This window comes from Camellia sinensis, chromosome 10 (genome assembly GCF_055761805.1).
Source record: "Camellia sinensis isolate YWXY chromosome 10, ASM5576180v1, whole genome shotgun sequence".
NCBI classification, from domain to species: domain Eukaryota; kingdom Viridiplantae; phylum Streptophyta; class Magnoliopsida; order Ericales; family Theaceae; genus Camellia; species Camellia sinensis.
This window is the reverse complement of record NC_138970.1, coordinates 36,868,203-36,879,152: the sequence shown is the minus strand read 5'-3', so window position 1 is coordinate 36,879,152 and position 10,950 is coordinate 36,868,203.

Genomic DNA, 10,950 nt, shown 5'->3' with positions numbered 1-10,950 from the left:
GCCACCAGTAAAAGTCTTCTTCATTGAGGCTGAAAAAACTAAGACACAATCGTCTGATAATTGGTTGGCAATTAATTTTCTGTAGGGACTGATTGATCCTTACTAGCACGCTCATAATTACAATAATAACCTTCGAAAGCCAAAAAGCCAACAACAACTAACCAAAATAATTGAAATCAATCCATCATATTTATGCCAATATAATATCAAACAAACATCAAATAAATAAAATAAATAAAATAAATAAATAACAACAACAACAAAATAAACATAAATTAAGGGAAGTGGGTTTTGCACTCACAATTATTTTTCAAAAATCAAAGAAATACTTGGAGAATTAATGAAACCACCAAAGTAAAACTCTAACCCCTTTTTTCCTCTCCTCTCTCTCGCCGTCTCTCTTTCTCTTCCGGGGCTCTTTCTCTGTGCTACTCTCTGGTTTTAATTTTTTTTTTTTTGGTTTTTCTTTTCTTTTTCCTAATGACAATCCTATTGCAACCTAATTACAATTATATAACCTAATAACTATTATATTATTTATACAAATACAACATAAATACAATATAAATAAATATAATATTTATTTTATCAATATATAAAACACTTTTTTTATATAAAAAATATATAAATATTTGGATTAATTATATATAATTAAATATCACATTAAATTAATTAAATACCACATTAAATTCTCATGTATCCAAGCAATTAATAAAGTCAAAATAAAATAAAATAAAATAATAATAATAATAAATTATGACTTAAGAAAAATTTAAGGTCGTGACAGTTTGTGTCCTTTGAGCTTCCTTATTTCCTTTGTTATATAATATAAATAAATAAATAAAAAACCGTGGAGAATGAGATCAGATGCATCATATGGATTAAGTTTGTTCATATTTTAAATATAAATAAATAAATATTAATTTTGATCCTTATATTTCTAGTTAAATCAATTGTAACTTGTAATTTTTAATTTTGTGTCAATTTAGTCTAATTAATAATACCTTTAGTGTTTTTGATGAAAAATGATCACTAAATTGTTGAGGTTAACTCAACGAGTTGAGCAAATTTATTATTTTATCTCTAAAAAAATGACATATGTCACTTGTTTGCATGTTTGTCATTAAAAAATCTAACAATTAGGGTTAATTACACTATTAGTCCCTCTATTTTGGCTATTATGTCATTTTAGTCTTTGTAATTTCAATTGAATTGATTTTAACCTTAAATTTTTTATTTTGTCTCAAATTGATCTAATTGATAAAAAAAAAAAAAAATTAATGACAAATGCAACCTGTCATCGTTTTAGAAGTAAAACAAAATACTTGGTCAATTCAGTGACTTAATCTTAACCAACCAAATGAAAATTTTCTATCAAAGACCCTAAAGATGTTTATCAATTCAACTAAATTGATGTAAAATCTAAAATTAAGTGTCAAAATTGAGTCAATTAAAATTATATGGAACAACAAAACGTAAGGATTATGGATGTAATTTACTCAACAATTATAAGCAATTGAAATAAATTGAGATAAATCCATAAATTCATAGTCAAAATCGAGTTAATTGAAACTACAGGGACTAAAATTCAAGAAACTTTATCGTTATACAGGAGAGCAATTTTGAAATTTTATTTTTTCAATTAAGTCATATAAAGCCGTTGATCAATTTTGTACATGTGGCAAGTACAGTTAAAAAAACATGTTATATTGAGTTTAATTTATTTGTTTTTATTTATTTTGTATATTTTAAAATTTTTGAAAATATATTGGAATTTTTTGTTTTTTCAAAAAATGTCATTAAATAGCTTGGAAAGTTTTTGGCTTAGTGGCATTTCTCAAAAGAGTGCTGCTATTAGCACCTACCAAAATTCTTTGGACCCCCCATTTCTTTGGACCCCAACCCTAAACCCTAAATTTTAATAATATTTTTTTGGACACCCCACTTGTTACCAAATCTACCCATATTCACAATGAAATGCACACCCACTTGAATCCATTCCAATTCCCTCTCTTCTCTCTCTCTCCTCATCAGTGATGTCTCTTCTCTCTCTTTTCTCTCACTCTCTCAAAACCCCTTTTGTTCATATAAGAAAGTGAAGATTTTTCTCTCTCTTCTCTCTCTTTTCTCTCTCTCTCTCTCTCAATACCCCTTCAAAACCCTAGTTTTTTCTCTCTCCAACATTAACCACATCTAAAAAGTGGTTCCTGAAAACATAATGCATTTACTTGTGGGGTTGGTGTTCTTCGTCGATTAGGATTTCGACGACGTGGGTCTCCTTGGAATTTGCCATTGATTGGGAAATTCATATGAGAAAATGAAGATTGATGCGAATTGTAGGAATAGAAAACAATGTATATATATAGAAAACTAATCTCCATAATATTTTCAAAATAGAAAACTAATCTCCATATTTTCACAATGAAAAGCACACCCACCCAATTTGTTCACCACTGTGTAGCCGAAAAAATGTATTTTGTTCAGAACTGTTTTGTCGAACAATAATGATCCTGTCAGCACTGTATGTCCGAACAAAATTTGTTCATCACTGTGTAACTTGAATCCATTCTAATTCACAACTTAAAACAACATAAATTAAATCCATTCAAAATACATAATTTAAATCCATTCCAATTCACTCTTTTCCATTCTAAGTTAGTTTAACAAAGAAAATTACATAACTGACTATCTGCATTAATGTTCGGAACTTATGTATTGAACGAAAGGATTATGTTCAGTACTGTGTTACCGAACATAATTGTAACAATCAGCAAACCAGTACCGAACAGCTCGAATGAAATAAGAACGGCCGAAAACGACCGAGAATGTTAATATAAGACAGATAAACGACCGAGAAAGTTGTCCTCATCCTCCATTGCTCTACACAGTGAAATAAGTGATGAAGTATACGTTATACTTGAAGCAAAACTTTCAAGTTCAATAGCGTTGATGATGGTGATGAAGATGACACATTCAGGATTTAAGATGATTATGAAAAATAATAGATTTAGAGTTTATATTAATTGGTTATGAAAAGTAATAGGTTTAGGGTTTACAAACATGGAATACGTATAGTTGGAGTTAGAGGTGGGGGTGGGGGTGTGGGTGGGTGTCCAATATTATAGAGTATTAGTTATTATTGATAGGTGGGTGTTCCATTTCATAATGTCTTTTAATGTAATTTTACTTTAGGGTATAATTGTAATAAAAAAAATTATAAAATGGGAGGTCCAAAGAATTTTGACAGGTGCAAATAGCAGCACTCTTCTCAAAATGCTATAAAATATTTGTTTATGACACTTTTCACCTAATGTCATAAAAAGTAACTTGCACCTACCTAATTTAGTGACATTTTTTAAAAAAAAATGCCATTGCTACTAAAGTTTAGTGGCATTTAATGATAAATGTCACTAAAACAATTTTTTTTGTCATTCTTTTATAAAATGTCGAAAAATTGATGTGACATTTCTTTATTGAAATGCCACTACAACCTTACATGTTTGTGGTTCTGTGGTACCTTTCTATAATGTGTCACCAAATATTATTTTTGTAATATTTTTTAAAAATGTCACTAATATAATGTCACTAAAATGTATTTTTGTTGTAGTGTCATTTGTACACCTCAACACCTTTTCCTTGAATCCTTGGTTTGAAATTTTTGTGCATATATGATATACTTTTTTCTTTTCTTTTTTTCTTTTTTTCTTTTTTCTTTTTTCTTTTTTTTTCTTTTGCCACTTTTGGTTATGATTTGTGTGGTTCGAAAGTTGCACAATAAAGTAATCCGTTAGATGGCCTTATTCAATATTGGACACTGGTTCTCTCCAGTTGGGAATGGAGGGTGATGTTTGGCCTATGTAGATCTATTATGGAGTCTACATCAATAACTAGAATTGTTTGGTACGTTAAACTCATCGAGTATTTTATTTTTATAAAAAATTACATTGTTCTGATATTAGTAGTCACTTAATCAGATCAAATTTATATTAATAATTTATTTTTAAAATTATATTTATCATTGATATAAATGTAATCTGATTAAGTGATTATCAATATCTGATTAACGTGATTTTTTATAAAAATAAATTACTCGACGAATTATATATATTGAATAATTTAAATTATAGATGTAAATTTCGTTATAGATACAACAGTATTCTCTACTTTGATTTGGACCGACAAGAAGCCTCCCATTCACTAATATATATGTTTTCACACAAAACACAAAGGATGAACTATGAATGAAACAAAAACATGGAAAATGTTGGCCACCAACCAATGTGTAGTAATTAATGTTCATACATGTGTAAAATGTACTATAATATATACGTTAGCATATGTCCGTGTCTGAAGATACGATATAAATAATATTAGAATTAGAATATAATTGTAATCGTAGTATTATTTAAATTTATTTTTTTATTTGATAAAATCACAAATTTATTATAAAATTTTAGAGTTCTCACAAAACTCCTCACGAAAATTCGTTTTTGCTTATATAATATATAACTAGATAGATAGATATGCCTGACATACATATAATTTTCACGGGCATACATACAATATTACTTTTACTATATAATTATATAGATATTGTATGTATGCCCATAATGTCCTAGTGTATTACGGGCATACATACATTGTATGGAAATATGTGTAAAATATATTAAACAAAAAGGAGACAATAAAAAAATAAACAAATAGAGAGAAAAATATAAACGGGAAAAAATAAAAAAATAATAAAAAGAAAAGGGAGAGGAAGGTGGGATCATGGATGGATGGATGAGAAAATGAAAAAGTAAGAGAAAGAAGCAGGAAAATAGAAAATGTACCTGTATGATATTTTTTGAAAAATAAATCTCAGTCGTTGTTTTATAATTTGAATAAATTTAAGCCGTTCAAATGTCCTAGTAGGACAAATGTGTGTAGAACAAATTCAAAAATCATCCTACTTTATTATAAATATATAAAAATATATAAAAATGTATAAAAATAAAATTATATTCATACATAAAATTTGTTTAAAAAACTTGATAAAAATAATGAGGTAATATTATTATTATAAATAAATTTATTTTTAATGGTATTTTATTTTGAAATGAAAGGTTCACAATAAACCATATCATAGTGTGCAAGTTATGTCATTTGTGAGTTTGATTATCACAAATGATGAAACTCAATATTATGAGCGCCATATAAAAAACTAATTTTAGTTATAACTCAAACATCACATGAGATATAAATAAATAACTCTTTGATGATAGCTAAAATAATATCATAATTAATATCATAATGTATTATAATCAAAAACACAAAAGTCATAATCAAGGTGCATATGGTACGACCCTCCTAAATATATAAATTTTAGTTTTTTAAAAATAATAATGTAATATGTATATATCGAAATTATAATATTTAAAACAAGCTCCATGAGGACAAAAAAGAGTTGCATTTTAAACAAGACTTCGTGCACGGCGCGGATTTGACCTATTTGGGCCGTAGGTGTAGTAGAGGTTCCACTACGGGTGGAACTATTTAGCAAGAGTATGTGTGATTTCAAATCTGATACGGTTTGATATTGGGTCTAATTTAATTATGATAAGTTTGATTTTAAAAGAATTTTTAATTTTCAAACTAGTCCATTTAAAGCTATGTTTGGCATGTGATTTTGAAGTTATTTTAGTCACAAAATAGACTAAAAAATCAATAAAATAAAATGTCACATCAAAATCATAATAATTTTATTTTTTCTCTCATAAAAATCAAAAAAATCAAACAATCATCCCAAATAAGGCTTTTTAATCTCATGTTAAAATAGTCAAAAAGTCAACTCACATTTCAAACGAAAGATTAATAGATATGAAGTATATATATATATATATATACATTGTCTTGAAGACCTATTAAATTATTTTAAAAATTTTAATAATTATTTGAATTTAAAATATTAATAAAATTCAATTATATAATTTTTTAAAAGTTATTTTAGTTTTAAGCTATAGAAAGAAGTGTATATATATATATATATATATATTTTTCTTTATCTTCTATTGTTTTTCTAATCTAGTTTGTAATGAAATAATATAAAATTTAAAATTAATATTTTTTAAATGGACGGGCCATTGGGCTAAAACTCTTTATTTCAAGTCTTCTCAAAAATTTTGACCAGTGTTATGAGTTAATTATTTTTTTCAAACCCTAATATCTAACTGAACTGAATGGGTTGGGCTAACCATCAGCTTGATGGCCAGCCCTAAGTTCTACGCCAATAGTATGATTTATCATATTTATTTTTTAAAATGAACATTTTAAAAATATTTGATTATAATTATCAAATATAAAAATAAGAAAAAAAAATCTTATAATGGGAGTGACTTACTAAACTAGCCTAGTTATTTTCTTTTTATTAATTGATAAATGAGTAATTATAAATATGAAAAATATTTATATTATCAAATAAATCCATAGCTTACAATATGTAGAAAGTTGACAAAGCATAACAATCAATAAACCAAGCCCACCACCATATCCAAACCCAACAGCTACTATTAATTATATACAATAAATAAATCACCACAAAGAGTATCAAATTCCTCTCGGTAAGTAAGTGAATCCGTAATTTCACACCACAAAAGATATTATACAACTATTAGGCCAAATGTCCTAATTTACTAAACTAGCCTGGTTGGTTATGAGATTGTGAACGTTTCTAAGATAAAATTTGGTTGAAGTTTCTCTCCAGTTCGAAATCAAATTGGAGCGTGTTGTTGAATTTTGTGGGCCCACCATGAAATCTATATCAATCATTTGAATCGTTCAATATTTAGTGCTCATCAAATACTTCATCTCTATAAAAAAAAAATTACATTGATCGGATATCGATATCCACTTAATCAAATCAAATTTGTGTCAACGGTAATTATGAATTTAAAAATAAATTGTTGACACAAATGTAACCTAATTAAATGACTATTCATATTCAATCAACATGATTTTTTATAATGATGAATTACTCGAAGAATTCTACACATTGAACTGTTTGAATTATCGATATGGGTTTTGTAGTAGGTCAACAGAAGTCCAACAGGACACTCCAATCCAACTAGAGAGAAGCTAATTCCTAAAATTTAAGTATTTTTTAAAAATTAGTAATCAATCAAAATTTAATGGGAATCAATCACTCTAAATTTGTCGTAGTTAACATTAAAATGCATTCATTAGTTGATATGTCCGTTAATGTACTTAATCAAGTCTTCAATTATTAAGTACTCAAGTCTTCAATTTATTTATTTTTTAAATGAAAATGAGGGCATGATAATATTAAAATGCATTCATTAGTTGATATGTCAGGTATTCAATTATTACTCAAGTCTTCAATTTATTTTTTTTAACATAAAAATGAGGGCATGATAATATTATAGTGGTATCAAAGGGGTCCAAGTGCATAGATGCTTATTAATGCTGGCCAGCCTCTTGATAGAAAACATCACGAGATTATTAGGTGAGTGACCCTCATGAGTGTCTCTGTCACTAAAAAAATAATGAAAAACTACCCATTGGCTTATTTTAATCAAAGATATTTACAAAAATATGGAAATTTAATCCAGAAAAATAATATTTCATTTTAAAAAATGTACTTTATTATTTTATTTTTGCAATACAAATGCAACAAAATAAAATAAAAATTTACGATTATCGAAATTAATCTAATTTTTTCATGAATGATATATATTGAGAGCCTTACAAAATGTAGAATTTAGATTATCGAAACGAAATTCATGGTGAACTTCATTAATCCCTCAAATTTTTTTAAGTTTAAATTCAAATATGAGAGAAGCCAAACTCAAACTTTAATAAGAAAATTTAAGTTTATAAAATAAGAATAGTCGAAGTATGTAATTATAAAACTAAATAGTAATAAATTTAAATTTATTTTACACATATGTATATACAAATATATAAAATATTTTTTATACAACAAATACCCAATCAAAGAAATTATCATGTTGATGCGGTGGTGTGTCAAATTAATAAAATTTAAAAAAAAAAAGTGATATTATTGACAAAATTCTTAAAATTTCTTAATGTATTGTGACTTTTTTTTCTTTGTGAGTTATTTTGAAAAGTGTAAAAAAAAAATTAATTTTTTTATTATTATAAAAAGACTTATAAAAAGTAAAAAAATGATTTGATTTAAATAAATTTTTTAAAAAAAAGTAACAAATTAACTTCTTTTTTTTTTTGTTACTTCATTGATTAGGCACATTAGTGACATGGGATGTGAGACCCATGAAATGACTTCCCATGTAGGACACGCATTTGTTTGGTGGCCACGCCATACATTTTGTTGGAAATTAATTTGACAAATTATTTGGAACGGTGAAGGTTTCTCTCCCAGTTTGAGATTGGACTGAAATGTATTGTTAGATTTATGAGAGTTTATTATAGGTCTTATTTTGATAATTTAAATTATTTAATGTGTAAACTAGCAGAGTATTTTATTCTTGTAAAAAATTACGTTGATCGAATATCAATAGTTACTTGATCGGATCAGATTTCTATCAATCGTAAATATAATTTTAAAATAAATTGTTAACAAAAATATGATCTGATCAACATAAATTTTTATAAGAATAAACTCTTATATATTAAATGATTTAGATTATCAAAACAGAACTTGTTGTCGACCTATAAATCTAATAGCACCATCCAGTCTCAAAGTCAACCACAGACAAGTCTATTCCTATTTGGAAACTGTATCTTCTTCTTTTTTAAAATCAAATTTTATCTTAAAAAATTATATATGATGTATTTTCGTATCATATTATGTTAATGGGTTGGGTTCTAACTTGAAAAAATTCGAGAAGCTTGTAAAATTCTTCGCAAATTCTATTTCAATAATTAGCACCATTTATTTTTTAAGATTCATTAATATATATCATTTATAAAAAAATAAAAAAATATTAATATGATAATCATAATATTTTTATTTTATCACATTTATCTCTAAAAAATAAATAATAAATATATTTTAAAATAAATCATTTATTTTTTTTAGTGACAAATATAATAAATTGAAAATATTACAATTATCATCAACCTTTTCTTTAGATAATATACACGGAGGGTTCTACAAGATTAACGGTTCAAATTATTAAGACGAAACTTGTGGTGAGCCCCCCAAGTTCCTTAAATTCTCTAAGTTTGAATTTAAATCTGAAATAAGCGAGCAATGCTACCTCTACTTAAAATCTTATTGAAAAATATACATGTCCAAATATTATTGGACGTTTAAATGTCATTTTTTTTGACAACCAATCACATTTGCCCTCTTGTATTTTTGGGTTGTTTTACCAATTTTTTTATCAAATGTCTCACATAGGTATAGGACCCACACTATGTGGGTCCCATATGGATCTCACACCCATGTGAGACATTTAGTTAAAAAAATTGATGAAAGTTTTGGGATTTCTAACATTACTCTTTAATAAGTGCTTTTTTTGACTTATTTTCATTTTTTGTGAACTTTTTTTAAAAAATTTCAAAAAGTTTTAGATTTCTAGATTTAATTCGATAAGACAAACCGGAAAATTATAATTTTAAAAAAAAAATAAGAAAAGACAAAAATAAATCAAAATAAGCAATCTTTTTTAGCTTGTTTTCGTCTTTAGTGAATTTTTTTGAAATTTTTCAAGAAAAAAATATACTTTTTAGTTTCTTCTCAATTAGATAGACCGGAAAAGTGAAAACTTTTGACATAATTTTTATAAAAGAATTGTTGGACAATCTTCACTGTATTTAAAAGATTTAATTCTAATGTGTACACAACAACAAATAGAATTTAAAGAAATAAAGAAAAGGAGAGAATTTGTTTGATTACAAAGATCAAACTCGAAATAAAAATAAATAAATAAAAAACAGATTTTATTTTGTTACAAAAACAAAATTAAAATCTGATTTAAATAAATAAAAACAACACTGAAAATAAATTAAATAACTTACTTGATTTAATTTCTTTAAATTATTTTCTGATCAAGTCCAGTGTTTGACACTGTGTCCTTAAGACAGATTCGTCCTCTCCACGGTGCTTTCAGAATTTGGACGTCTATCTCCCAGGATGAAATGATCTCACCACAAACAATAGCAGCACTACAAATTGTTTGCCTTACGAACACACTAAGTGTTTACACTCTTTCTTTCGGAAATAAAATGCAGCAAGATGAAGAATATAATTTGCAAAGGATGGAGTACGAAAAATCTGAGAAAAATCCAAATGGGAGGCTAGTCTATTTATAGATGTTAAGGTGGCTTTTCGTTTTGAATTGAACAGGTATGAAACCTGTTAGATTCAAATTTAAACAGATTTGAATCTGTTTATTCAAACAGATAGAAACGGGAAGGGCCCTGTTTGGATGAACAATAAATCCAAAAAACTGTTTAATTCTGTTTGAAAACAGGAAGGGCTCTGTTTGGATGAGCACTAAATCCAAAACAGTTTAATTCTGTTTGAAAACGGGAAGGGCCCTGTTTGGATAAACAATAAATCCAAACCTTATTTTAATAAAAAATAAAATAAAATTCAAATGTTTTTGGCCCAAAAAGATTAGAAGCCCAACCCACCCACGCACCCGCGCCCAGCCCAGCCCGCCCGACCGGACGGACGGCGACGGCGGCGCGCGCGCGTGTGTGTGGTGATTTTTGGGTCCAATGGGTCTAGCCCATTTTGCCCATAACCTCTCCCTCTAAAACACTTGGGTACCCCTTGGGGCACACCCCAAGTATCTCACCCTAAGCCTTATAAACCCTTTCAAAACCTCCCACCAAATCAATGTGGGACAAGCCAATTTACAACCTTAAGGAATTTCCACCAAAACTCCATTTCCATGGAGCACACTTTGGCTTCAATTTCCCATTCACTCGGTAATGGTTTTGAGCAACCAAATATACCAC